Genomic DNA, 27,334 nt, shown 5'->3' with positions numbered 1-27,334 from the left:
CCCACAGTTTGCTTCCTGTTAGTCAACCAATTTTCTATCCATGCTAATACCTTACATCAAACGCCATGCGCCCTTCTCTTATGTAACAGCCTCTTGCATAGCACCTTGTTGAAGGACTTTTGGAAATCCGGGTACACCGCATCCACTGGGTCCCCGTTGTCCACCTTGCTCGAAATGGCTTCATAGAATTCCAACCGATTTGTGAAGCATGACCTGCCCTTCATGAACCCATGCTGTGTCTGTACAATGGGACAATTTCTGTCGAGATTCCCTGCTATTTCTTCCTTGATAATAGACCCAAGCATCTTTCCCACTACAGAGAATAAGGTAACTGTTGGGTAATTCCCCATCTTTTTTCCACCTCCTTTTTAAAACAGTGGCGTCACTTTTGCTGCTTTACAATCTGCTGGGACTGCCACAGTTTCCAGTGAATTTTGGAAAATTACTGCCAGTGCATTTGCTATTTCTCCTGGCATCTCTTTTCGTACCCTGGGATGCATTCCATCAGGGTCAGAAGACTTTTCTGTCATTAACTCAATTACCTCCAACAGTCCAACACTAGCTGTTCCGTAATAATGATAGTTTCCAAATCCTCATCTACCTTTGTCTCTTTACTAACTATTGGCAAGAGATTAGTATTCTCCACTGTGATATCTCATAACTTAATGCTCCTTCTCATTTTCCAAAGGACCAACACTTACTTTAGCCACTCTTTTCTTGTTCAATATAAAATTTTGCTCTCTGTCTTTATAGTCTGTGCTCATTTATTTTTCTCATGTTCTATCTTACATTTCTTTGTAGCTCTTCTGTTGCTTTCTGTTGACCTTTAATAGTTTTCCCAGTTCTTGTTTCATACTGTTTTTGGCCACTTTGCATGCCTTCTCTTTCAATTTGATCGTTTTTCTTAGATACCCATCGCAGAGTATGCCTTTTCTTACAGTCCTTCCTTTTCACTGGAATATACCTTTGCTGAAAACGTCGTAAAGTGCCTTTGAAAATCTTCCACTGCTCATCAACTGTTCCATAAAATCTTTGTTTCCGATCTACTTTATCCAGGTTCTCCCTCATTCTATTGTAGTTCCCTGTGTTGAAGCAAAGGACCCATATATTAGATTTTATTTTCACACTCTCCATATGTATTCTAAATTCAACCATACAGTGATCACTTCTTCCAAGAGGATCCCTAACCCTGAAGTCATTAATTATTCCTGTCTCATTGCACAGGGGCCTGATCTTGGATAGATTGCTCCATTGTCAGTTCCATGTCGTACTGTTCAAGAAAACTATCATGGATACATTTAATAAACTCAAGGCTACCCTGACTGAGCTGGTTTGACCAATCTACATGTAGATTAAAATCACCCATGATAATCGCCGTACAATTTTTACTGGCATCAGTTATTTATTTGTTTATTGCCCATCCCAATGTGATGTTATTATTTGCTGGCCTGCACACTAACCTGTCAGTGACTTTCTTGTTAGAAATTTGAATGCATCATTCCTGTTTCTCCTAATGTACAGCAATATAAACAACTACTTGCATTGTATGGAACTTTCACAATGGCAAATCTTCTAAGGTGCTTCATGAATGATCAAAACATTGATTAAGGAGAATGATTTTAAAATACATCTTAAAAGGAGGATAGAGAAGGTTAGGGAGGCTACTCCACAGACTTCGGCCCGTGACAGCTCCAATTGTGGAGTGATGCAGGTGGGTTGGAAAGGGAACGTGCAAAGGGGAAATGGAGGAGCGCAGGCAGTGGATAAGGTCTTAAGGACAGAGAAGGTTCCAGACTGAGTCTGACTGTCATCGAGAGTATGGATGCCTCATGGAGTTTGAAGCACTGCAATGGGTCCATGCATATCATGTAAGTCGAGGAGAGTATAATGGTGGCTGAGAGAACTTTTGATGAGGACTCGTCTCCTGAGGTAGTGTGAGGTTAGAAACAGTGGAGGAGAGGTCACACTGCTTGGAGTTTTATTTTAAAGGCCTCCGCAGAATGCCAAGGAGGTGCAAGAGAGGATTAGCAAAATTATTCTGGATAAGAGTGAAAGTAACAGAGTGGTCATTATGGGGGACTTTAGCTTCCCCAAAATTGACTGGAAATGCTATAACTCTAATACATTGGATGAATCGGTTTTTATCCAATGTGTACAGGAGGGTTTCCTGACACAGTATGTTGAAGGGCCGACAAGAGGGGATGCCACATTGGATCTGGTTCTTGGTAATAAACCAGACTAGGTGTTTGATTTAGTTGGCGGTGACCACTTTGGAGAGAGTGATCAACATTCAGTTATGTTTAGTTTAGCGATGAAAAGGGATAGATACATGCCACAGGTCAAGAGTTATTGATGGGTTGGGGGCAATTAGAATGCGATTCAGCAAGAATTAGGATGCATAGAATGGGGTAGCAAAAGGCAGGGGGTGCAGAATATTGAAATGTGGAGCTGGTTTAAGGAACAGACATTGCGTGTCCTTGACAGATATGTTCCTGTCAGGCAGGAAGGAAGTGATATGGAAAGGGAATCGTGGTTTACTACAGAAATTGGATCTCTTGTTGAGAAGAAGAAGGCTTCTGTGTTGATGAGGCAAGATGGTACATATGAGGCGATGGAGTGTTACAGATCAGCTAGAAAGGATTTAATGAGAGAGTTAAGAAGAGCAAAGAGAGCACACAAGCAGTCTTTAGTGAATAGAATAAAGGAGAACCCTAAAGCTTTCTATAGATATGTGAGGATCAAAAGCATAGGGTAGGAATAGAGCCAGTCAAAGTCAGAAGTGGGAAGTTGAGTGTGGACCCTGTGGAGATCAGAGAGGTGCTAAACAAACATTTCTCATCGGTTTTCACTCAGGAAAAGGAGAATATTATAGAGGAGAAGAATGTGGTACGAGATATTAGACTAGAAATGATTGAGGTTAGTTACGAACAGGTGCTATCAATTCAAGGAGTGAAAGTAGACAAGTCCCCTGGGCTGGATGGGATTTATCCGAGGATTCTCTGGGAAGCTAGGGAGGAGATAGCAAAGTCTTTGGCTTTGATATTTGAGTCATCATTGTCTACAGGTTTGGTACCAGAGGACTGGAGGATTGCAAATGTTGTGCCCTTGATCAAGAAGGGCAGGGGAGATGACCCAGGTAATTATAAACCAGTGTACCTTACTTCTGTTGTTGGAAAGGTTTTGGAAAGGATTATAAGAGATAAGATTTATAATCATCTAGCGAACACCAATTTGATTTAGATAGTCAACATTGTTTCGTCAAGGGCAGGACATGTCTTACAAACCTCTAAGTTTTTTGAGAAGGCAGACAAGCATATAGATAAGGGTAGGGCAGTTGACGTGGTATACATGGACTTCAATAAAGCCTTTAATAAGTTTCCACATGGTAGGCTATTGGAGAAAATGCAGAGACATGGAATTGAGGGTGATTTAGCAGTTTGGATTAGAAACTGGCTTTTTGAAAGAAGACAGCGAATGGTGGTTGATGGAAAATATTCAACCTGGAGTCTGGTTACTAGTGGTGTGCCACAAGGACCTGTTTTGGGACCACGGCTGTTTGTCATTTTTATAAATTACTTAGACATAGGCATAGGTGGATTGATCAGTAAATTTGCAGACGACACTAAAGTCGGTGGAGTAGTGGACAGTGTGGAAGAATTTTACAGGTACTCATGCAGACTTGGATAAACTGCAGAATTGGGCTGAGAGGTGGCAAATGGACATCAATGCAGCTAAATGTGAGGTAATGCACTTTAGGAAGAATAACAGGATGGCAGAGTGCTGGGTCAATGGAAAGATTCTTGGTGGTGTGGGTGTGAAGAGGGATGTTGGAGTCCCTGTCCATAGGTTCCTGAAAGTTGTCACTCAGGTGGATATTACTGTTAAGGCAGCATGCAGTGTATTAGGTTTCATTCGTTGAGAGATTGAGTTCCGGAGCCGCAATTTCATGCTGCAACTATACAAAATGTTGGTGCGACCATACTTGGAATATTGTGTGCAGTTCTGGTGCCCATAATTCGGGAAGGATGGGGAAGCATTGGAAAAGGTGCAGAAGAGATTTACCAGGATGTTGCCTGGTCTGGAGGGAAGGTCTTTTGAGGAAATGTTCAGAGACTTGAACCTGTTCTCAGGGGCAAGGCGGCGGCTAAGAGGGGATTTGCCAGAGACTTACAAGATGATCAGAGGATTAGATAGGTTCGACAGTGAAAGTCTTTTTCCGAGGATGATGACATCAGCGTGTTCGAGGGGGTATAACTACAAATTGAGGTGTGATGGATTTAAGACAGATGTCAGAGGCAGATTCTTCACTCAGTGGTTAGGGCGTGGAATGTGCTACCTGGTAATGTAGTTAACTCAGCCACATTAGAGAGGTTTAAACAATCCTTTAGATAAGCACATGGGTGATTTTGGGATAGTGTAGGGTGATGAGCTGAGAATAGTTCACAGGTCGGCGCAACATCAAGGGCCAAAGGGCCTGTTCTGCACTGTATTGTTCTGTGACGAAAGTGCTACAAGAGATTTCTACTATCTTAAACAGTGATGAATGTTGTATTGTGGGCTTACAAAACGTCACTGATCTCTACCAAACATGTACGAGGCAAAGCCAGGACAATAATAAGATGCTGCGACAGGAGGGGAACTGGTACCTCCATAAAAATCCCTACTCCTTCTCATCTATTTCACCTCCAAAACCGAGCGCGTTCCAGAAAAGCACCTCTGTCTCCCACCACGACACTTTTCCCCACAACCGTGGTATCTGGCTGTGCACTAGGAGTGCAACAGTCTGTACTAGGACCCACTGGGGTCCTGAAACACTTGGTAAAGGTGAAAATCTTCTGGGCTATGACAGCCCCACCACATTGCATGCATTTTCTATGTTTTTAACTCTGTTCCGGACTTCCCTTATTTTTCGGAATGAACCTGTTCAAAGTTTTTATTGCACACACCTGCACAAGCTATGAATTGAACTCAAGCCTCTCGATCCAAGATTTGGGATATTTTCACCGCATCACAAGAAATCGACTCGAACTTCCCTTGTCCCTCAGCCTGCTGAGTCACGCCTGAATCAACTCTGCAATTGGGAGGAATGGGCGGAAGTGGAGGACCGAGCAGCGGCCGGTCTGCCAACCAGAGTGAGTGAGGAGCGGGGCCAAAGCATTCTCCAGGAGTGAACGCTTCAGGATTGGTCAGAGAGCAAACTGTTTTGCAGGATTGATCGTTCCCACCACATAGTGGAGTATTAAACCTCTCTCACAAATCAATGTGAGATTTTAAGAAATAGTTGAGATGTAAATCTGATAACATACATATTTCCAAAGGATTTGCACAACTCGAGTAAGAAACTTCTTTTCAAACTCCCAGAACGATTACTAATTTACATACCTAGCCGGTATGGTCGAGTTGGACCAAACAATCTGTTCACATGCTAGAAATCTCTATGACTATACTCGACAAAGCAATTGTTAATGACTAATATTTTACCCATCAGTCTGTGCAGGTATGAATATTCTCTACAAACTCACCGATAATCTCAGACGCACGCGCAGTTTTGTTTCAATGCAGAGCATGCGCAGTGTCACATTGATCAGGACACAGAGAGAGCGCGACATGGAGCTGTTTTCTGCGGCAGCGGCTTCGATCGGCTCCAGAGAGCGGCGCTCTGAGCCGGTGTGTGGGAGCCTCGCCGGGAGAAAGGAGCGGAGAGAATTCACAAGTCCAGGATACAGGTTAAAAAAAACTCGGAAAAGACCTCCAGGCCCGGGTAAGGAGGTGGCGGTCTCTGATCAGGGAAGGGGCCCAGGGTCACGGCCGCCATTTGTTTGAGGGAAGAGGGTGCGCGGTGCTCCGGGCCGCCATCTTGAGAAGGTCAAGGTGCAGGAGGGCGGGGCTCTCGGGGTCTGTAGAACAATCAGAGGAAAGGGAAGCCCCATTGTTATTGATTAATTCCACGAACACAGCTTCACTGGGCGGTCCTGCAGGAATATCCTCTCTCAGTCCTGCTGGGATGTTTCACACCATCAGAACCAGCAGCTCTCCTCCTCTCTCAGCTCCCCTTCTGTCCTTCCTGCAGCATCTGTCCCCTGGAACATTGAGCTGCCTGTCCTGTCCCTCCCTCAGCTGTTGTTCTGTCATCCCTGTGATATCCCAGTCCCATCTTAGATTACTTCACTAAAGACAGGAATGCACCCGATGGATTTTTCTTAACATCAGCAATTGTTTAATACTCACTTACAGGTTTTTAGTTACATCGTTTTTGAAGCATTTACTTCACATTCAATCATTTGCAATGGTGGGATTTGAACCTGTGTCCAGAGAACACTTGCTGAGTTTCTGGATAAATTGTCACACAGTAATGACACTAGGCTATCATTTTGCCTGCTCACAGTTTGTATATCCCAGTGCAACACGAATCAAAACCCTTTCTTCCTGCACAAACAAATAAATTGTTTGACCCGGCACTCTGGTGATGTGACTCAGTACCTCTCCATGTGGTACCCCTCACTGTGTGGGTCTAATTGCTGCCTCTGTCAGCGTCTCTCACTTTTGAAGCTACTCCAGATCATGAGCCAACAGAATTCTCCACTCCAGAGAGATGAGGCAGCATAGGTCAGGAATGGAGACTGGGATTTTCCAGATCTCTGTGGGCTCAGTGCCATTCTACATGTGTAACCCTCACAGCATCAGTCTAATTTCCCATTCTGCCTATTTCTGTGTCTTCTACAGGTAATCAGGGAGATCCTGACTCAATAGACTTGCCAACTGCTGGTTGGGACAATGGTTGGTTAGCCAGAAAGACAAAGTCAGGGAGGTCGGGAGTCTTCAATAAATCCTGCTGCCAGGTAAGATCATTCCAGTGCACAGAGCAGACAGTAATAAGGGGGATCCAAACATCAGCTAACAAGACATGACAGAGAAAGTGCTGGAGGGGGAGCACAGTACAGATACACCCCAGGCTCAATCACCACGTCTGTTGCAAGTATTGTTGTAATGAGACAGCATCGGGAGTTCCCAGTTATTAGTCCAGGCCTGTGCTTTCTTAGAGAGCATCAGAACAACTGAGGGGAAAGCAGGCCTCCCGCGAGAGGGTGGTAATGCTGCCTGGGATCTTTCTGTTCCCTATTCCTTCTCCAACACTATCTATGGCTTGTATTGAGGACCAGTGTCTTCAATCATTCTAACTCCTATAACAGTTCCTATCTCTGTCATCTCCTCCCCTCTCACCAATTATTTCACATATTTGAAACCTCCAGTCCAGATGACCATCCGTATCGCTGTAACGTGCTTCAGTCTCTACAACATGCCTTGTCTCAATAGTCTCCTCCTCCAATAACTGGAGACATCGGCCCTGTTTCTGTGCTGCATGACTCTTCGGCCGAGGTTTCCGAAATGGAATGAGTCGGGTTTGCCTGTGTTTGGCTCATATCCCTTCAAACCTTCTCCTCTCCATGTACCTGCCCGAGTGTCTTTTCCATCGTGTAATTGTACTTGTTTTTACCATTTCCTCTGGCAGTCCATTCCGTCTGTGGATAATGTTGCCCCTCAGCTCCCTCTTTAAATCCTTGCTCTCTCACCTCACGTTTATGCCTCTAGCTTTGGACTCACCTACCCTTGGCAATTCACCTTACTTAGACCCTACATGGTTTCATAAACCTTTATAAGAAATATTGACAACAATGTTACCAATATCTCCAACTCATGTACTCAATGCTCTGACCAATGAAGACAAGTGTGCCAATTGCTGCTTTCAACACCCTGTCACCCTGTGATGCCAATCCAAGGAACAATGTAACTGCACCCCTTGGTCTCTCTCTTTTCTACAACACTGCCCAGGGCCCAACCATTAACTATGTTAGTCCTCTCTGGTTTGTCTGAACTGAATCCAACACCTGAATTAAACTCCATCTTTCATGCCTTGGCCCACTGGCCCAGTTGATTACCATCCCCTTCGATAACTATATTCCCTGCCCACTCTTCCACTAATCTTGGTATCCACAAACATAATAACAGGGACTCCTATATTTTCACTCAGATTGTTTATGTAAATGGTGCACAACAGTGGTCCCAGCACCAGTCCTTACAGCACACTGCTGGTCAGAGGCCTCCAGTCTGAACAACAACCCTCTCCCACCACCCTCTGTCTCCCACTGTCATCCCATTTTGTATCCAGTTGGCTAGCTCTCCCTGATCCCTTGTGATCTACCCTTACTAACCAATGGATCATGCTACACCCTGAACAAGGGTTTGCGGAAGCCAGAAACAACGTCTGTTGCTCTGCCTTCGTCTATCTTTTTGGTCACATCTTGAGCAAACTCCAGTCAAGATTGTGGGACATGTTTTCCCACGCACAAAGCCATGCTGGCTGTAATCAGGCCTTATCTTTCCAAATGCATGTAAGACCTACCTCTCAGAATGACCTCCAACAACTGACCCACCCTGATGTCTCACTCATCAGTCTGTAGTTCCCTGGCTTTCTCTTGCAGCCTTTCTGAATTAATGACACAACATTATAATCATAGTCAGAGTCATACTGCACTGTTTGGTTAACGCTAACCATACACTAAAACTGATCTTGTCCCACCTGCCTGTTCCTGGATCATATCCCTTCAAACCTTTCCTATTCCTGTACTAATGCAAATGTCTTTTAAACATTGTAATTGTCCTCATGTTCACCCCTTCCTTGGGAAGTTCATTTCACACACAACCCACCCTCTGTAACAATGTGCCTCATGTCTTTTTTTATATGTCTCTCCTCTAAACTTAAAAATGTAGTGCCTTGTCTTGAAACTCCCCTGTCCATGGGAAAAGACAACTCCCATTAACTCTATCGATCCCCCTCATGATTTTATAAACTTCTGAGGTCATCTGTCAACATTCAGGTTTCAGTGAAAAATACCAACCTATTCAGCCTTTCTTTATACTGAAGCCTTTCGTACCCAGCCACATCCCAGTAAATCTCCTTCCAACCCTTTCCAGCTTAATAATATCCTACCTATAACTGGGCGACCAGAACTGGACACAGTATTCCAGAAGAGGACTCACCAATGGCCTGTATAATCTCAATGCGACTTCCCAACTCCGATATCCAAACGACTGAGCAATGAAAGCAAGTGATGCAAGCACCTTTTTTTAAAACTATCCTGTCTCTCCATGTTACAAACTTTAAAGAATTATGTAGCTGAACCCTGAGGTCCCTCTGTTCTACAACACAACTGAAGGTCTTGCCATTAATTGTATAAGTCCTGCCCGTGTTTGTTGTACCAAATGCTTTACCTTGCATTTATTCAGGTTGAACTCCATCTACAGTTTTTCAGCCATTCATTCACACATTTCATCAGGATCCCTTTGTAATCTCAGAAAACCTTCTTCACTGTCCACAATGTCACCCTCCAGTCTAACAGCCTATCACACATAGCTCTCTATGTTACAAATATCTCTGCTAGGGGCCCTACAATTTCTTCACCAGCTTCCCACAGTGTCCTGAGATACATTTGATCAAGTCCTGGGGATTGTTCTACCTTTATGTTTTAAAACCTCCAGCACCTCCTTTTCTATAATGTGGACTCATTTCAAGACATTGAGTCATAGAGATGTACAGCACAGAAACAGGCCCTTCAGACCAACTCCTGCATGACGTTTCTAGTCACATTTGCCACAATTTTGCCAATATCCCTCTGAACCCTTTGCTATTCATACACCCATCCACATGCCTTTTAAATGTATTTCTATCAGCCTCCACTATTTGCTCTGGCAGCTTATTCCATCCACTCTGCTGGAGTCAGTTGTCCTTTAGACCCCTTTGAAAAGTTTCCCTTGCCTGGGGAAATGACCTTGTCTATTGACCCTGTCGATGACCATCATGATTTTAAACACCTTTTATCGGTTAACTCCTCAGCCTCCCATGTTCAAGTGAACACAGCTCCAGCCTATTCAGGCTTTTCCCTGAAGCACAAACCCTCCAACCCTGGCACCATCTTTGGTCATTTCTTCTGAACCCTTTCATGTTCCACGATATCCTTCCGATGGCATTGAGACCAGAATTGCACACATTATTCCAATAGTGGTCTGGCCAAACACTGTTTAGTTCCCCGAGCGCCCCAGTCTTTATCCACAGTAAGTTCCAAAGTGAAATATTTGTTTTGGATCTTGTAGTTTCACACATCGTTGCCTTCATTGATCATTAAGGAGACCGGGTTTGTCCCGAGCTCTTCTTTTGCTCTTAATACACTTGTAGAGTCTCTTTGGATTCTCCTTAACATTCTCTGCCAAAGCTATCTCGTGTCCCCTTTTTACATTCCTGATTTCCATCCTAAGTGTATTTCTACAGCCCGGATGCTCCTGAAGGGATTCCCTTCAGTCAGCCAGTTATATCTGACATGTGCCCCCTTTTTTTCTTGACCACAGCCTCGAAACTCAGCCAGTGTTTCCTAATTCAGTCAGCATTGAGCTGCACACTAACAGGAACACGCTGGCGCTGAACGCTCCTTTTATCTCGGTTTTAAAATATTCCTACTTGCTAGACTTCCCTTTATCTGCAAATAGCCTCCCCAAATCTGCTTTAAAAATTCATGTCTAATACTATCTTGCTCCATTGAATAACTTTAACTTGTGGACCAGACCTGTCCTTTTCCATCGCTATTTTCAATCTAATACAATTGTGGTAACTTTCCAAAGTGCTCCCCCACTAACACCTCAGTCCCGTTCCCGACCTTGTTTCCCAAGGGGAGGTCAGGTTTAGTCCCATTCTCCAGTTGGGCCAATTACATAATGACTGGGAGTTTTCGGAACACACTTAACAAATACCTTCCATCCAAATGCTTAACTTAGTAGCAATCCCAGTCCAGGTTTGGAACGGTTAAGATCCCCTATCATTCCAACCCTATTATTCTAAGAGATATCTGAAATCTCCTGACATATTTGCTCCTCCATCTCCCATTGCCTATCGCTGTCGTCCGACCGTAGAAAACTAATGACCAATTTTTATTTCTCAGTTCCACTAATATCGTTTAACTGGGCGATCCTACATGAATCCTCCCTCGAGGTACTGCTGGGATGTTTCCCCCCAATCAAACCCACCAGCTCTCCTCCTGTTTTCCCTCCTGTTCTATCCTTCCTGTAGCAGCTGTCTCTGGAATATTGAGCTGCTGCTCCTGTTGCTCCCTCAGCTGTGTTTCTGTAATATCTATGGTCTCCCAATCCCATGTTCCCATCCATGCTCTGGGTTCATCTGCCTTATCTGTTTGGCCTTTTGTATTGAAATAACTGCAGTTTAATCCACCAGTTTGCCCTAATTGTCTGCTATGTTCTTGCCTGCCTTGTCTACTTATATTCTTCTCTTGAACATTTGTACCAGCCTCAACTTTCTTTCTGGCCTTACGACTCTTTGGGGTCACACAGCCCTGCCAGACGAGTTTAAATCCTCTCGAGCAGCTCCAGCAACGTTCCCCCACCAGGATGTGGGTCCCCCTCCTGCTCCCAGTTCAGGTGTATTCCCCACCCTGTCTACCGGTGCTGACACCTTTCAGACATCCAGCGACTTGCCAACAAAGTCCCTGTATTCCTCAGTACTCGAGGAGGACCTACCATTCATGATGTATATCATTCATTTATTAGACTTCCCACAGTGCATTACCTCACAGTGATTAGAAGTAAACTCGGTCTGTCATTACTCTGCTCAGTTTACCATCTGATCGATATCAGACCGCAGTCTGAGACCATCCCCCTCTCTGTGGACAGCACCCTCACCTTTCATGTTATCGGCAAACCTACTAATGATTCCTTCTGCTTTGATATCCAAGTTATTAATGTATGTAACAGCCAGCAATGGCTCCTGCACAGATCCCTGTGGTACACCCGCTGGGCAAAGGCTTTCAATCACAAAACCAACCCTCCACCAATTGTGGAGCCAATTTGCCAACTTACCTTAAATCCAATGGGATCTTCCCTTTTGGACTAGCCTTCCGTGTGGGACCTTGACAAAGACCTTAATGAACTCCATATAAACCACATCATCTGCACTGCCCTCATCAATATCAGAGGACAGTCGTCGAGCAAATCCATACAGACAATCCCTAATGAAATTGCGGGGGTATCCGTTTTTGGCGAATACATTGTATAGGTGTTCTTCTTCCTCTTTTTGCAGTTCTGGTGTACTGCAGTGTGTTGTGGCCCTTTTGAACAGTGTCTTGATGCAACTTCTTTTGTGTGTGTTGGGGTGGTTTCTTTCATAGTTCAGGACTTGGTCTGTGTGTGTGGCTTTCCTGTATACCTTTGTGGTGAATTTTTCATTCGGTGTTCTCTGTACCGTCCCGTCTAGGAATGGAAGTTGGTTGTCCTTTTCTTTCTCTCTTGTGAATCAGATTCCTGTGAGTGTGGCGTTGATGATCCGGTGTGTGTTCTCTATTTCTGTGTTTTTAACGATTACAAAGGTGTCATCTACATATCTGACACAGAGTTTGGGTTGAATTTGCAGTAAGACTGTTTGTTCTAACCTTTGCATTACTGCTTGTGCTATTAGTCCAGAGATGGGTGAGCCCATGGGTGTGCCGTTGATTTGTTTATATATTTGGTTGTTGAATGTGAAGTGTGTTGTGAGGCCCAGGTCCAGTAGTTTGAGTATGCCGTCTTTGTTGATAGGTTCACCGTCCTGTTGTCTGTTCTGTTTGTCCAGCAGGTTGGCTATTGTTTCTCTGGCTAGGGTTTTGTCGATAGAGGTGAACAGTGCCATGACATCGAATGAGACCATAGTTTCTTCCTTGTCTTTGTGTATATTTCTGATGATGTCCAAGAATTCCTGTGTTGACTGTACAGAGTGTCTGGATCCGCTGATCAGGTGTTTCAGTTTCGGCTGTAGTTCTTGAGCCAGTTTGTGTGATAGTGTCCCTGGTAGTGATACTATGGGTCTGAGTGGGATGGCTGGTTTGTGCACTTTGGGTAGTCCATAGAATCTGGGGGTGTTGTTGCTTTCAGTTTTCATTCTCTCTAGTTCAAACCTGGTTATCTGTCTGTTTTTTTTTGTAGGTTTCTCAGTGTGTTGTTTTTCCTATTGGTGAGCTGTGGGGTGGGGTCAAACTCCACACAATTTCATCCATAGATGCCTCGGGGAAAGACAACGGAATGAAGACATGCCACGACCCAAAGGACTAGCCACACTACCATACATCAAGAACATTTCGGAACTGACAGCCAGACTACTGCGATCACTAGGACTCATAACAGCACACAAACCAACAGCCACTCTCAGACAACAACTCACCAGGACGAAGGACCCGATACCCAGTATGAGCAAAACCAATGCAGTGTACAAAATCCCATGCAAGGACGGCACAAAACACTACATAGGACAAACAGGAAGACAGTTAACGATCCGTATCCATGAACACCAACTAGCTACGAAACGACACGACCAGCTCTCCTTAGTAGCCACACATGCAGATGACAAGCAACATGAATTCGACTGGGGCAACACTACTATTATAGGACAAGCCAAACAGAGAACATCCAGGGAATTCCTGGAGGCATGGCACTCATCCACAGATTCAATCAATAAGCACATTGACCTGGACCCAATATACGGTCCACTGCAGCGGACAGCTGGATATGACAACTGCAAGCGGCAGATACAAACCACTATAAATGCCGGAGGAAAGATCACAGAAGTGCTTCACAGGAGGCTCCCAAGCACTGAGGATGTCACCTAGACAGGGGACGAAACATCTGCAACACAAATTCCCAGCTCGGCGAACAGAACCACAATAATGAGCACCCGAGCTCCAGATCTTCTCCCAAACTTTGAAGCCCTTTAGACTCTACAAAGCTCCGTCATGAACAATCCACCATCTCTCTATTTCCTTTGCCTTCTTCAGTGTCTGAAAATCTCGCTGTATCTTCCAGTAACGTTCTTTAGTTACTGCAGGTCTGCCTAGCTCCCCCGATAACCTGTTTCATCCCATATAGCTCGCTCAATCACTGTAACACCCTCTGCTCTGTCTAATCCTCCTCTTCCCCACTGTCTTCCAGGCACAACGGCGATCCTGTAAGAGAGCAGTGCGGAATGGGATGTTATAAATCTCAGCTGAGGCTTGATGCCTACCATTACCTGGGAGTCACAAGGGGAGAGAACCTGAGAGAGAGCAGCACAAAACGGGAGAATATAAATCAGCAGCGAGGGTCAAGGCCGACTGGGACTTGGATTTGATATAAAGCAGAGCAGGAGGCTCGAAATCAGCACCGAGTCACAGAGGGAGTGACCGTGTGAGGGAGCAACTTGGAGCAGGAGTTTGAGGCTGACTCACACCTGGGAGAATATAAATCCGCACTGAGGATCGAGGCCTAGTTGTACCTGGGAGTCACAGAGACGGTGACCCTGTGAAGGAGCAGACTGGAGTGAGAGCTGGACGATGATATGTCCGAGGAGACACATCACTGTGTGTGCACGTGTCCCTCCATTGTTCTGTGTATATGTGTGTGTATGCGTGTGTGTGTCCCCTTCCCATGCTGTGTGTGTGTAATTCTCCTCACTGTGTGTGTTTTGTACCTCCCTCGTTGTGTGTGTGCGTGTCCCTCCCTCACTTTGTGTGTGTGTGTGTATTCTGTGTGTGTGTATCCCCTCTCGCTTTCTGAGCACATGTCCCACCCTTGCTCTGTCTGCGTGTCTCAACCTCGCTGTGTGGGTGCGTGTCCCACCCTCGCTGTGTGTGTGTGTGTGTGTGTGTGTGTGTGCGCGCCCCTCTTGCAGTGTGTGATGGTGTCCTCCCCTCACTCTGTATGTGTGTGTATGCATATTACTCACTCACTGTGTGTCCCTCCCTCGCTGTGTGTGTGTGCATGTCCCTCCCTCGCTGTGTGTGCAAGTCCCTCCCTCGCTGTGTGTGCAAGTCCCTCCCTCGCTGTGTGTGCAAGTCCCTCCCTCGCTGTGTGTGCAAGTCCCTCCCTCGCTGTGTACGTGTGTCCCCCCGTCGCTGTGTGTGCAAGTCCCTCCCTCGCTGTGTGTGCATGTCCCTCCCTCGCTGTGTACGTGTGTCCCCCCGTCGCTGTGTGCGTGCGTGCGTGTCCCTCCCTCGCTGTGTGTGAGCGTGTCCCCCCCTCGCTGTGTGTGAGCGTGTCCCCCCCTCGCTGTGTGTGAGCGTGTCCCTCCCTCGCTGTGTGTGAGCGTGTCCCTCCCTCGCTGTGTGCGAGTGTCCGCCTCCCTCGCTGTGTGTGAGCGTGTCCCCCTCCCTCGCTGTGTGTGAGCGTGTCCCCCTCCCTCGCTGTGTGCGAGCGTGTCCCCCCCCTCGCTGTGTGTGAGCGTGTCCCCCTCCCTCGCTGTGTGCGAGCGTGTCCCCCCCCCTCGCTGTGTGTGAGCGTGTCCCTCCCTCGCTGTGTGTGAGCGTGTCCCGCCCTCGCTGTGTGTGAGCGTGTCCCTCCCTCGCTGTGTGTGAGCGTGTCCCTCCCTCGCTGTGTGTGAGCGTGTCCCTCCCTCGCTGTGTGTGAGCGTGTCCCTCCCTCGCTGTGTGTGAGCGTGTCCCTCCCTCGCTGTGTGTGAGCGTGTCCCCCTCCCTCGCTGTGTGCGAGCGTGTCCACCCACCTCGCTGTGTGTGAGCGTGTCCCCCTCCCTCGCTGTGTGCGAGCGTGTCCCGCCCCCTCGCTGTGTGTGAGCGTGTTCCTCCCTCGCTGTGTGTGAGCGTGTCCCCCCCTCGCTGTGTGTGAGCGTGTCCCTCCTTCGCTGTGTGCGTGTGTCCCTCCCTCGCTGTGTGTGAGCGTGTCCCTCCCTCGCTGTGTGCGAGCGTGTCCCCCCCTCGCTGTGTGCGTGTGCCCCCACTCGCTGTGTGTGAGCGTGTCCCCCCCCCTCGCTGTGTGTGAGAGTGTCCCTCCCTCGCTGTGTGCGAGCGTGTCCCCCCCTCGCTGTGTGCGTGTGCCCCCCCTCGCTGTGTGTGAGCGTGTCCCCCCCCTCGCTGTGTGTGAGAGTGTCCCTCCCTCGCTGTGTGTGAGCGTGTCCCTCCCTCGCTGTGTGCGAGCGTGTCCCCCCCCCTCGCTGTGTGTGTGCGTGTCCCTCCCTCGCTGTGTGTGTGCGTGTCCCTCCCTCGCTGTGTGTGTGCGTGTCCCTCCCTCGCTGTGTGTGCGTGTGTCCCTCCCTCGCTGTGTGTGAGCGTGTCCCTCCCTTGCTGTGTGCGAGCGTGTCCCTCCCTCGCTGTGTGCGAGCGTGTCCCCCCCTCGCTGTGTGCGAGCGTGTCCCCCCCTCGCTGTGTGCGAGCGTGTCCCTCCCTCGCTGTGTGTGAGCGTGTCCCCCCCTCGCTGTGTGCGTGTGTCCCCCCCTCGCTGTGTGCGAGCGTGTCCCTCCCTCGCTGTGTGTGAGCGTGTCCCACCCCTCGCTGTGTGCGTGTGTCCCCCCCTCGCTGTGTGCGAGCGTGTCCCTCCCTCGCTGTGTGTGAGCGTGTCCCTCCCTCGCTGTGTGTGAGCGTGTCCCTCCCTCGCTGTGTGTGAGCGTGTCCCCCCCCTCGCTGTGTGTGTGCGTGTCCCCCCCCTCGCTGTGTGTATGCGAATCCCCCCCTCGCTGTGTGCGTGTGTCCACCCCCCCACGCTGTGTGTGAGCGTGTCCCTCCCTCGCTGTGTGTGAGCGTGTCCCCTCCCTCGCTGTGTGTGTGTGTGTCCCCTTCCTCGCAGTGTGTGCGTGTGTCCCCCCCCTCGCTGTGTGCGTGTGTCCCTCCCTCGCTGTGTGCGTGTGTGTCCCTCCCTCGCTGTGTGCGTGTGTGTCCCTCCCTCGCTGTGTGCGTGTGTGTCCCTCCCTCGCTGTGTGTGAGCGTGTCCCCCCCCTCGCTGTGTGTGAGAGTGTCCCTCCCTCGCTGTGTGCGAGCGTGTCCCCCCCTCGCTGTGTGCGTGTGCCCCCCCTCGCTGTGTGTGAGCGTGTCCCCCCCCCTCGCTGTGTGTGAGAGTGTCCCTCCCTCGCTGTGTGTGAGCGTGTCCCTCCCTCGCTGTGTGCGAGCGTGTCCCCCCCCTCGCTGTGTGTGTGCGTGTCCCTCCCTCGCTGTGTGTGTGCGTGTCCCTCCCTCGCTGTGTGTGTGCGTGTCCCTCCCTCGCTGTGTGTGCGTGTGTCCCTCCCTCGCTGTGTGTGAGCGTGTCCCTCCCTTGCTGTGTGCGAGCGTGTCCCTCCCTCGCAGTGTGTGAGCGTGTCCCCCTCCCTCGCTGTGTGCGAGCGTGTGTCCCCCCCTCGCTGTGTGTGAGCGTGTCCCCCACCTCGCTGTGTGTGAGCGTGTCCCCACCCCTCGCTGTGTGTGAGCGTGTCCCTCCCTCGCTGTGTGCGAGCGTGTCCCCCCCTCGCTGTGTGCGTGTGCCCCCCCTCGCTGTGTGTGAGCGTGTCCCCCCCCTCGCTGTGTGTGAGAGTGTCCCTCGCTCGCTGTGTGTGAGCGTGTCCCACCCTCGCTGTGTGTGAGCGTGTCCCTCCCTCGCTGTGTGCGAGCGTGTCCCCCTCCCTCGCTGTGTGTGAGCGTGTCCCTCCCTCGCTGTGTGCGAGCGTGTCCCTCCCTCGCTGTGTGCGTGCGTGTCCCTCCCTCGCTGTGTGCGAGCGTGTCCCTCCCTCGCTGTGTGCGAGCGTGTCCCTCCCTCGCTGTGTGCGAGCGTGTCCCTCCCTCGCTGTGTGCGTGCGTGTCCCTCCCTCGCTGTGTGCGTGCGTGTCCCTCCCTCGCTGTGTGCGTGCGTGTCCCTCCCTCGCTGTGTGCGCGTGTCCCTCCCTCGCTGTGTGCGTGCGTGTCCCTCCCTCGCTGTGTGCGTGTGTCCCTCCCTCGCTGTGTGCGTGTGTCCCTCCCTCGCTGTGTGCGTGTGTGTCCCCCCTCGCTGTGTGCGTGTGTGTCCCCCCTCGCTGTGTGCGTGTGTGTCCCTCCCTCGCTGTGTGTGAGCGTGTCCCTCCCTCGCTGTGTGTGAGCCTGTCCCTCCCTCGCTGTGTGTGCGCGTGTCCCTCCCTCGCTGTGTGCAAGCGTGTCCCTCCCTCGCTGTGTGTGTGTCCCCCCCCTCGCTGTGAGCGTGCGTGTCCCTCCCTCGCTGTGTGTGCGCGTGTCCCTCCCTCGCTGTGTGTGCGCGTGTCCCTCCCTCGCTGTGTGCGCGCGTGTCCCTCCCTCGCTGTGTGCGTGCGTGTCCCTCCCTCGCTGTGTGCGTGCGTGTCCCTTCCTCGCTGTGTGCGCGCGTGTCCCTCCCTCGCTGTGTGTGAGCGTGTCCCCTCCCTCGCTGTGTGTGAGCGTGTCCCCTCCCTCGCTGTGTGCGTGTGCGTGTCCCTCCCTCGCTGTGCGCGTGTCCCTCCCTCGCTGTGTGTGAGCGTGTCCCCTCCCTCGCTGTGTGTGAGCGTGTCCCCTCCCTCGCTGTGTGCGTGTGCGTGTCCCTCCCTCGCTGTGCGCGTGTCCCTCCCACGCTGTGTGTGCGCGTGCCCCTCCCTCGCTGTGTGTGCGCGTGTCCCTCCCTCGCTGTGTGTGCGCGTGTCCCTCCCTCGCTGTGTGTGCGCGTGTCCCTCCCTCGCTGTGTGTGCGCGTGTCCCTCCCTCGCTGTGTGTGCGCGTGTCCCTCCCTCGCTGTGTGTGTGAGCGTGTCCCTCCCTCGCTGTGTGTGAGCGTGTCCCCCCCCTCGCTGTGTGTGAGCGTGTCCCCCCCTCACTGTGTGTGTGTGTGTCCCTCCCTCGCTGTGTGTGAGCGTGTCCCTCCCTCGCTGTGTGTGAGCGTGTCCCTCCCTCGCTGTGTGTGCGCGTGTCCCTCCCTCGCTGTGTGTGCGCGTGTCCCTCCCTCGCTGTGTGTGCGCGTGTCCCTCCCTCGCTGTGTGTGCGCATGTCCCTCCCTCGCTGTGTGTGCGCGTGTCCCTCCCTCGCTGTGTGTGTGAGCGTGTCCCTCCCTCGCTGTGTGTGAGCGTGTCCCCCCCCTCGCTGTGTGTGAGCGTGTCCCCCCCCTCACTGTGTGTGAGCGTGTCCCCCCCCTCACTGTGTGTGTGTGTGTGTCCCTCCCTCGCTGTGTGCGAGCGTGTCCCTCCCTCGCTGTGTGCGAGCGTGTCCCCCCCACTCGCTGTGTGTGAGCGTGTCCCCCCCACGCTGTGTGTGAGCGTGTCCCCCCCCCTCGCTGTGTCTGAGCGTGTCCCCCCCCTCGCTGTGTGTGACCGTGTCCCTCCCTCGCTGTGTGCGAGCGTGTCCCCCCCTCGCTGTGTGCGTGTGTCCCTCCCTCGCTGTGTGTGAGCGTGTCCCTCCCTCGCTGTGTGTGAGCGTGTCCCTCCCTCGCTGTGTGTGAGCGTGTCCCTCCCTCGCTGTGTGCGAGCGTGTCCCTCCCTCGCTGTGTGCGAGCGTGTCCCTCCCTCGCTGTGTGCGAGCGTGTCCCCCCCACTCGCTGTGTGTGAGCGTGTGCCCCCCGTCGCTGTGTGTGAGCGTGTCCCCCCCCTCGCTGTGTCTGAGCGTGTCCCCCCCCTCGCTGTGTGTGAGCGTGTCCCTCCCTCGCTGTGTGCGAGCGTGTCCCCCCCTCGCTGTGTGCGTGTCCCCCCCTCGCTGTGTGTGAGCGTGTCCCCCCCCCTCGCTGTGTGTGAGCGTGTCCCTCCCTCGCTGTGTGTGAGCGTGTCCCTCCCTCGCTGTGTGAGCGTGTCCCTCCCTCGCTGTGTGTGAGCGTGTCCCTCCCTCGCTGTGTGTGAGCGTGTCCCCCCCTCGCTGTGTGCGTGTGTCCCCCCCTCGCTGTGTGTGTGCGTGTCCCCCCCCTCGCTGTGTGTGTGCGTGTCCCCCCCTTCGCTGTGTGCGTGTGTCCCCCTCCTCGCTGTGTGTGAGCGTGTCCCTCCCTCGCTGTGTGTGAGCGTGTCCCACCCTCGCTGTTTGTGAGCATGTCCCTCCCTCGCTGTGTGTGAGCGTGTCCCTCACTCGCTGTGTGTGAGCGTGTCCCCCCCCTCGCTGTGTGTGAGCGTGTCACTCCCTCGCTGTGTGTGCGTGTCCCTCCCTCGCTGTGTGTGTGCCTGTCCCCCCCCTCGCTGTGTGCGTGTGTCCCCCCCCTCGCTGAGTGCGTGTGTCCCCCCCCCCTCGCTGTGTGCGTGTGTCCCCCCCCCTCGCTGTGTGCGTGTGTCCCCCCCCTCGCTGTGTGTGAGCGTGTCCCCCCCTCGCTGTGTGCGAGCGTGTCCCCCCCTCGCTGTGTGCGAGCGTGTCCCTCCCTCGCTGTGTGCGTGCGTGTCCCTCCCTCGCTGTGTGCGAGCGTGTCCCTCCCTCGCTGTGTGCGAGCCTGTCCCTCCCTCGCTGTGTGCGAGCGTGTCCGTCCCTCGCTGTGTGCGAGCCTGTCCCTCCCTCGCTGTGTGCGTGCGTGTCCCTCCCTCGCTGTGTGCGCGTGTCCCTCCCTCGCTGTGTGCGTGCGTGTCCCTCCCTCGCTGTGTGCGTGTGTCCCTCCCTCGCTGTGTGCGTGTGTCCCTCCCTCACTGTGTGCGTGTGTCCCTCCCTCGCTGTGTGCGTGTGTGTCCCCCCTCGCTGTGTGCGTGTGTGTCCCTCCCTCGCTGTGTGTGAGCGTGTCCCTCCCTCGCTGTGTGTGAGCGTGTCCCTCCCTCGCTGTGGGTGCGCGTGTCCCTCCCTCGCTGTGTGCAAGCGTGTCCCTCCCTCGCTGTGTGTGTGTCCCCCCCCTCGCTGTGAGCGTGCGTGTCCCTCCCTCGCTGTGTGTGAGCGTGTCCCTCCCTCGCTGTGTGTGCGCGTGTCCCTCCCTCGCTGTGTGTGCGCGTGTCCCTCCCTCGCTGTGTGCGTGCGTGTCCCTCCCTCGCTGTGTGCGTGCGTGTCCCTCCCTCGCTGTGTGTGCGCGTGTCCCTCCCTCGCTGTGTGTGAGCATGTCCACTCCCTCGCTGTGTGTGAGCGTGTCCCCTCCCTCGCTGTGTGCGTGTGCGTGTCCCTCCCTCGCTGTGCACGTGTCCCTCCCACGCTGTGTGTGCGCGTGTCCCTCCCTCGCTGTGTGTGCGCGTGTCCCTCCCTCGCTGTGTGTGCGCGTGTCCCTCCCTCGCTGTGTGTGCGCGTGTCCCTCCCTCGCTGTGTGTGCGCGTGTCCCTCCCTCGCTGTGTGTGCGCCTGTCCCTCCCTCGCTGTGTGCGTGCGTGTCCCTCCCTCGCTCTGTGCGTGCCTGTCCCTCCCTCGCTGTGCGCGTGTCCCTCCCTCGCTGTGTGTGCGCGTGTCCCTCCCTCGCTGTGTGTGCGCGTGTCCCTCCCTCGCTGTGTGTGCGCGTGTCCCTCCCTCGCTGTGTGTGCGCGTGTCCCTCCCTCGCTGTGTGTGGGCGTGTCCCTCCCACGCTGTGTGTGCGCGTGTCCCTCCCTCGCTGTGTGTGCGCGTGTCCCTCCCTCGCTGTGTGTGCGCGTGTCCCTCCCTCGCTGTGTGTGCGCGTGTCCCTCCCTCGCTGTGTGCGTGCGTGTCCCTCCCTCGCTGTGTGCGCGCGTTTCCCTCCCTCGCTGTGTGCGCGCGTGTCCCTCCCTCGCTGTGTGCGTGAGCGTGTCCCTCCTTCGCTGTGTGCGTGTGTGTCCCCCCTCGCTGTGTGCGTGTGTGTCCTTCCCTCGCTGTGTGTGAGCGTGTCCCTCCCTCGCTGTGTGTGCGCGTGTCCCTCCCTCGCTGTGTGTGCGCGTGTCCCTCCCTCGCTGTGTGCGTGCGTGTCCCTCCCTCGCTGTGTGCGCGCGTGTCCCTCCCTCGCTGTGTGTGCGCGTGTCCCTCCCTCGCTGTGTGTGCGAGTGTCCCTCCCTCGCTGTGTGTGCGCGTGTCCCTCCCTCGCTGTGTGTGCGCGTGTCCCTCCCTCGCTGTGTGTGCGCGTGTCCCTCCCTCGCTGTGTGTGGGCTTGTCCCTCCCACGCTGTGTGTGCGCGTGTCCCTCCCTCGCTGTGTGTGCGCGTGTCCCTCCCTCGCTGTGTGTGCGCGTGTCCCTCCCTCGCTGTGTGTGCGCGTGTCCCTCCCTCGCTGTGTGCGCGCGTGTCCCTCCCTCGCTGTGTGCGTGCGTGTCCCTCCCTCGCTGTGTGCGCGCGTGTCCCTCCCTCGCTGTGTGCGAGCGTGTCCCTCCCTCGCTGTGTGCGTGAGCGTGTCCCTCCTTCGCTGTGTGCGTGTGTGTCCCCCCTCGCTGTGTGCGTGTGTGTCCCCCCTCGCTGTGTGTGTGTTTGTCCCTCCCTCGCTGTGTGCGTGCGTGTCCCTCCCTCGCTGTGTGTGTGCGTGTACCACCCTCGCTGTGTGTGTGTGTGTCCCCCCTCGTTGTGTGTGTGAGCGTGTCCCTCCTTCGCTGTGTGCGTGTGTGTCCCTCCCTCGCTGTGTGTGCGCGTGTCCCTCCCTCGCTGTGTGTGCGCGTGTCCCTCCCTCGCTGTGTGTGGGCGTGTCCCTCCCTCGCTGTGTGTGCGCGTGTCCCTCCCTCGCTGTGTGTGCGCGTGTCCCTCCCTCGCTGTGTGTGCGCGTGTCCCTCCCTCGCTGTGTGCGTGAGCGTGTCCCTCCTTCGCTGTGTGCGTGTGTGTCCCCCCTCGCTGTGTGCGTGTGTGTCCCCCCTCGCTGTGTGCGTGTGTGTCCCTCCCTCGCTGTGTGCGTGCGTGTCCCTCCCTCGCTGTGTGCGTGCGTGTCCCCCCCTCGCTGTGTGCGTGTGTCCCCCCCCCTCGCTGTGTGTGCGCGTGTCCCTCCCTCGCTGTGTGTGAGCGTGTCCCTCCCTCGCTGTGTGTGCGCGTGTCCCTCCCTCGCTGTGTGTGCGCGTGTCCCTCCCTCGCTGTGTGTGTGAGCGTGTCCCTCCCTCGCTGTGTGTGAGCGTGTCCCCCCCCTCGCTGTGTGTGAGCGTGTCCCCCCCTCACTGTGTGTGTGTGTGTCCCTCCCTCGCTGTGTGTGAGCGTGTCCCTCCCTCGCTGTGTGTGAGCGTGTCCCTCCCTCGCTGTGTGTGCGCGTGTCCCTCCCTCGCTGTGTGTGCGCGTGTCCCTCCCTCGCTGTGTGTGCGCGTGTCCCTCCCTCGCTGTGTGTACGCATGTCCCTCCCTCGCTGTGTGTGCGCGTGTCCCTCCCTCGCTGTGTGTGTGAGCGTGTCCCTCCCTCGCTGTGTGTGAGCGTGTCCCCCCCCTCGCTGTGTGTGAGCGTGTCCCCCCCCTCACTGTGTGTGAGCGTGTCCCCCCCCTCACTGTGTGTGTGTGTGTGTCCCTCCCTCGCTGTGTGCGAGCGTGTCCCTCCCTCGCTGTGTGCGAGCGTGTCCCCCCCACTCGCTGTGTGTGAGCGTGTCCCCCCCCACGCTGTGTGTGAGCGTGTCCCCCCCCCTCGCTGTGTCTGAGCGTGTCCCCCCCCTCGCTGTGTGTGACCGTGTCCCTCCCTCGCTGTGTGCGAGCGTGTCCCCCCTCGCTGTGTGCGTGTGTCCCTCCCTCGCTGTGTGTGAGCGTGTCCCTCCCTCGCTGTGTGTGAGCGTGTCCCTCCCTCGCTGTGTGTGAGCGTGTCCCTCCCTCGCTGTGTGCGAGCGTGTCCCTCCCTCGCTGTGTGCGAGCGTGTCCCTCCCTCGCTGTGTGCGAGCGTGTCCCCCCCACTCGCTGTGTGTGAGCGTGTGCCCCCCGTCGCTGTGTGTGAGCGTGTCCCCCCCTCGCTGTGTCTGAGCGTGTCCCCCCCCCTCGCTGTGTGTGAGCGTGTCCCTCCCTCGCTGTGTGCGAGCGTGTCCCCCCCTCGCTGTGTGCGTGTCCCCCCCTCGCTGTGTGTGAGCGTGTCCCCCCCCCTCGCTGTGTGTGAGCGTGTCCCTCCCTCGCTGTGTGTGAGCGTGTCCCTCCCTCGCTGTGTGAGCGTGTCCCTCCCTCGCTGTGTGTGAGCGTGTCCCTCCCTCGCTGTGTGTGAGCGTGTCCCCCCCTCGCTGTGTGCGTGTGTCCCCCCCTCGCTGTGTGTGTGCGTGTCCCCCCCCTCGCTGTGTGTGTGCGTGTCCCCCCCTTCGCTGTGTGCGTGTGTCCCCCTCCTCGCTGTGTGTGAGCGTGTCCCTCCCTCGCTGTGTGTGAGCGTGTCCCACCCTCGCTGTTTGTGAGCGTGTCCCTCCCTCGCTGTGTGTGAGCGTGTCCCTCACTCGCTGTGTGTGAGCGTGTCCCCTCCCTCGCTGTGTGTGAGCGTGTCACTCCCTCGCTGTGTGTGCGTGTCCCTCCCTCGCTGTGTGTGTGCCTGTCCCCCCCCTCGCTGTGTGCGTGTGTCCCCCCCCTCGCTGAGTGCGTGTGTCCCCCCCCCCTCGCTGTGTGCGTGTGTCCCCCCCCCTCGCTGTGTGCGTGTGTCCCCCCCCTCGCTGTGTGTGAGCGTGTCCCCCCCTCGCTGTGTGCGAGCGTGTCCCCCCCTCGCTGTGTGCGAGCGTGTCCCTCCCTCGCTGTGTGCGTGCGTGTCCCTCCCTCGCTGTGTGCGAGCGTGTCCCTCCCTCGCTGTGTGCGAGCCTGTCCCTCCCTCGCTGTGTGCGAGCGTGTCCGTCCCTCGCTGTGTGCGAGCCTGTCCCTCCCTCGCTGTGTGCGTGCGTGTCCCTCCCTCGCTGTGTGCGCGTGTCCCTCCCTCGCTGTGTGCGTGCGTGTCCCTCCCTCGCTGTGTGCGTGTGTCCCTCCCTCGCTGTGTGCGTGTGTCCCTCCCTCACTGTGTGCGTGTGTCCCTCCCTCGCTGTGTGCGTGTGTGTCCCCCCTCGCTGTGTGCGTGTGTGTCCCTCCCTCGCTGTGTGTGAGCGTGTCCCTCCCTCGCTGTGTGTGAGCGTGTCCCTCCCTCGCTGTGGGTGCGCGTGTCCCTCCCTCGCTGTGTGCAAGCGTGTCCCTCCCTCGCTGTGTGTGTGTCCCCCCCCTCGCTGTGAGCGTGCGTGTCCCTCCCTCGCTGTGTGTGAGCGTGTCCCTCCCTCGCTGTGTGTGCGCGTGTCCCACCCTCGCTGTGTGTGCGCGTGTCCCTCCCTCGCTGTGTGCGTGCGTGTCCCTCCCTCGCTGTGTGCGTGCGTGTCCCTCCCTCGCTGTGTGTGCGCGTGTCCCTCCCTCGCTGTGTGTGAGCATGTCCACTCCCTCGCTGTGTGTGAGCGTGTCCCCTCCCTCGCTGTGTGCGTGTGATTGTCCCTCCCTCGCTGTGCACGTGTCCCTCCCACGCTGTGTGTGCGCGTGTCCCTCCCTCGCTGTGTGTGCGCGTGTCCCTCCCTCGCTGTGTGTGCGCGTGTCCCTCCCTCGCTGTGTGTGCGCGTGTCCCTCCCTCGCTGTGTGTGCGCGTGTCCCTCCCTCGCTGTGTGTGCGCCTGTCCCTCCCTCGCTGTGTGCGTGCGTGTCCCTCCCTCGCTCTGTGCGTGCCTGTCCCTCCCTCGCTGTGCGCGTGTCCCTCCCTCGCTGTGTGTGCGCGTGTCCCTCCCTCGCTGTGTGTGCGCGTGTCCCTCCCTCGCTGTGTGTGCGCGTGTCCCTCCCTCGCTGTGTGTGCGCGTGTCCCTCCCTCGCTGTGTGTGGGCGTGTCCCTCCCACGCTGTGTGTGCGCGTGTCCCTCCCTCGCTGTGTGTGCGCGTGTCCCTCCCTCGCTGTGTGTGCGCGTGTCCCTCCCTCGCTGTGTGTGCCCGTGTCCCTCCCTCGCTGTGTGCGTGCGTGTCCCTCCCTCGCTGTGTGCGCGCGTTTCCCTCCCTCGCTGTGTGCGCGCGTGTCCCTCCCTCGCTGTGTGCGTGAGCGTGTCCCTCCTTCGCTGTGTGCGTGTGTGTCCCCCCTCGCTGTGTGCGTGTGTGTCCTTCCCTCGCTGTGTGTGAGCGTGTCCCTCCCTCGCTGTGTGTGCGCGTGTCCCTCCCTCGCTGTGTGTGCGCGTGTCCCTCCCTCGCTGTGTGCGTGCGTGTCCCTCCCTCGCTGTGTGCGCGCGTGTCCCTCCCTCGCTGTGTGTGCGCGTGTCCCTCCCTCGCTGTGTGTGCGAGTGTCCCTCCCTCGCTGTGTGTGCGCGTGTCCCTCCCTCGCTGTGTGTGCGCGTGTCCCTCCCTCGCTGTGTGTGCGCGTGTCCCTCCCTCGCTGTGTGTGGGCTTGTCCCTCCCACGCTGTGTGTGCGCGTGTCCCTCCCTCGCTGTGTGTGCGCGTGTCCCTCCCTCGCTGTGTGTGCGCGTGTCCCTCTCTCGCTGTGTGTGCGCGTGTCCCTCCCTCGCTGTGTGCGCGCGTGTCCCTCCCTCGCTGTGTGCGTGCGTGTCCCTCCCTCGCTGTGTGCGCGCGTGTCCCTCCCTCGCTGTGTGCGCGCGTGTCCCTCCCTCGCTGTGTGCGTGAGCGTGTCCCTCCTTCGCTGTGTGCGTGTGTGTCCCCCCTCGCTGTGTGCGTGTGTGTCCCCCCTCGCTGTGTGTGTGTTTGTCCCTCCCTCGCTGTGTGCGTGCGTGTCCCTCCCTCGCTGTGTGTGTGCGTGTACCACCCTCGCTGTGTGTGTGTGTGTCCCCCCTCGTTGTGTGTGTGAGCGTGTCCCTCCTTCGCTGTGTGTGTGTGTGTCCCTCCCTCGCTGTGTGTGCGCGTGTCCCTCCCTCGCTGTGTGTGCGCGTGTCCCTCCCTCGCTGTGTGTGGGCGTGTCCCTCCCTCGCTGTGTGTGCGCGTGTCCCTCCCTCGCTGTGTGTGCGCGTGTCCCTCCCTCGCTGTGTGTGCGCGTGTCCCTCCCTCGCTGTGTGCGTGAGCGTGTCCCTCCTTCGCTGTGTGCGTGTGTGTCCCCCCTCGCTGTGTGCGTGTGTGTCCCCCCTCGCTGTGTGCGTGTGTGTCCCTCCCTCGCTGTGTGCGTGCGTGTCCCTCCCTCGCTGTGTGCGTGCGTGTCACCCCCTCGCTGTGTGCGTGTGTCCCCCCCCCTCGCTGTGTGTGCGCGTGTCCCTCCCTCGCTGTGTGTGAGCGTGTCCCTCCCTCGCTGTGTGTGCGTGTCCCTCCCTCGCTGTGTGTGTGCGTGTCCCCCCCCTCGCTGTGTGCGTGTGTACCCCCCCTCGCTGTGTGCGTGTGTGTCCCCCCTCGCTGTGTGTGTGCGTGTCCCCCCCCTCGCTGTGTGTGTGCGTGTCCCCCCCCTCGCTGTGTGCGTGTGTCCACCCCCTCGCTGTGAGTGAGCGTGTCCCTCCCTCGCTGTGTGTGAGCGTGTCCCTCCCTCGCTGTGTGTGAGCGTGTCCCTCCCTCGCTGTGTGTGAGCGTGTCCCCCCCCTCGCTGTGTGTGAGCGTGTCCCTCCTTCGCTGTGTGTGCGTGTCCCTCCCTCGCTGTGTGTGTGCGTGTCCCCCCTCTCGCTGTGTGCGTGTGTCCCCCCCCTCGCTGTGTGAGCGTGTCCCTCCCTCGCTGTGTGTGAGCGTGTCCCTCCCTCGCTGTGTGTGAGCGTGTCCCTCCCTCGCTGTGTGTGAGCGTGTCCCCCCCCTCGCTGTGGGTGAGCGTGTCCCTCCTTCGCTGTGTGTGGGTGTCCCTCCCTCGCTGTGTGTGTGCGTGTCCCCCCCCTCGCTGTGTGCGTGTGTCCCCCCCCTCGC

The 27,334-nt window shown here is 55.5% G+C and overlaps 1 long non-coding RNA gene across 1 annotated transcript; it reads left to right on the top strand.

The window, feature by feature from the left end:
* Nucleotides 1-5,611: 5,611 nt before the first annotated feature.
* On the top strand, nt 5,612-13,344 carry LOC140486880 (uncharacterized). Its single transcript, XR_011962665.1, has 3 exons — nt 5,612-5,726; nt 6,724-6,839; nt 13,018-13,344. It is a non-coding gene; the product is annotated as an uncharacterized lncRNA (long non-coding RNA).
* The last annotated feature ends 13,990 nt before the right edge of the window (nt 13,345-27,334 follow it).

This window comes from Chiloscyllium punctatum, chromosome 16 (assembly GCF_047496795.1).
Source record: "Chiloscyllium punctatum isolate Juve2018m chromosome 16, sChiPun1.3, whole genome shotgun sequence".
Lineage (NCBI taxonomy): Eukaryota > Metazoa > Chordata > Chondrichthyes > Orectolobiformes > Hemiscylliidae > Chiloscyllium > Chiloscyllium punctatum.
The sequence above is the reverse complement of the archived record's forward strand: the minus strand, read 5'-3'. Positions and strand labels throughout refer to the sequence as shown.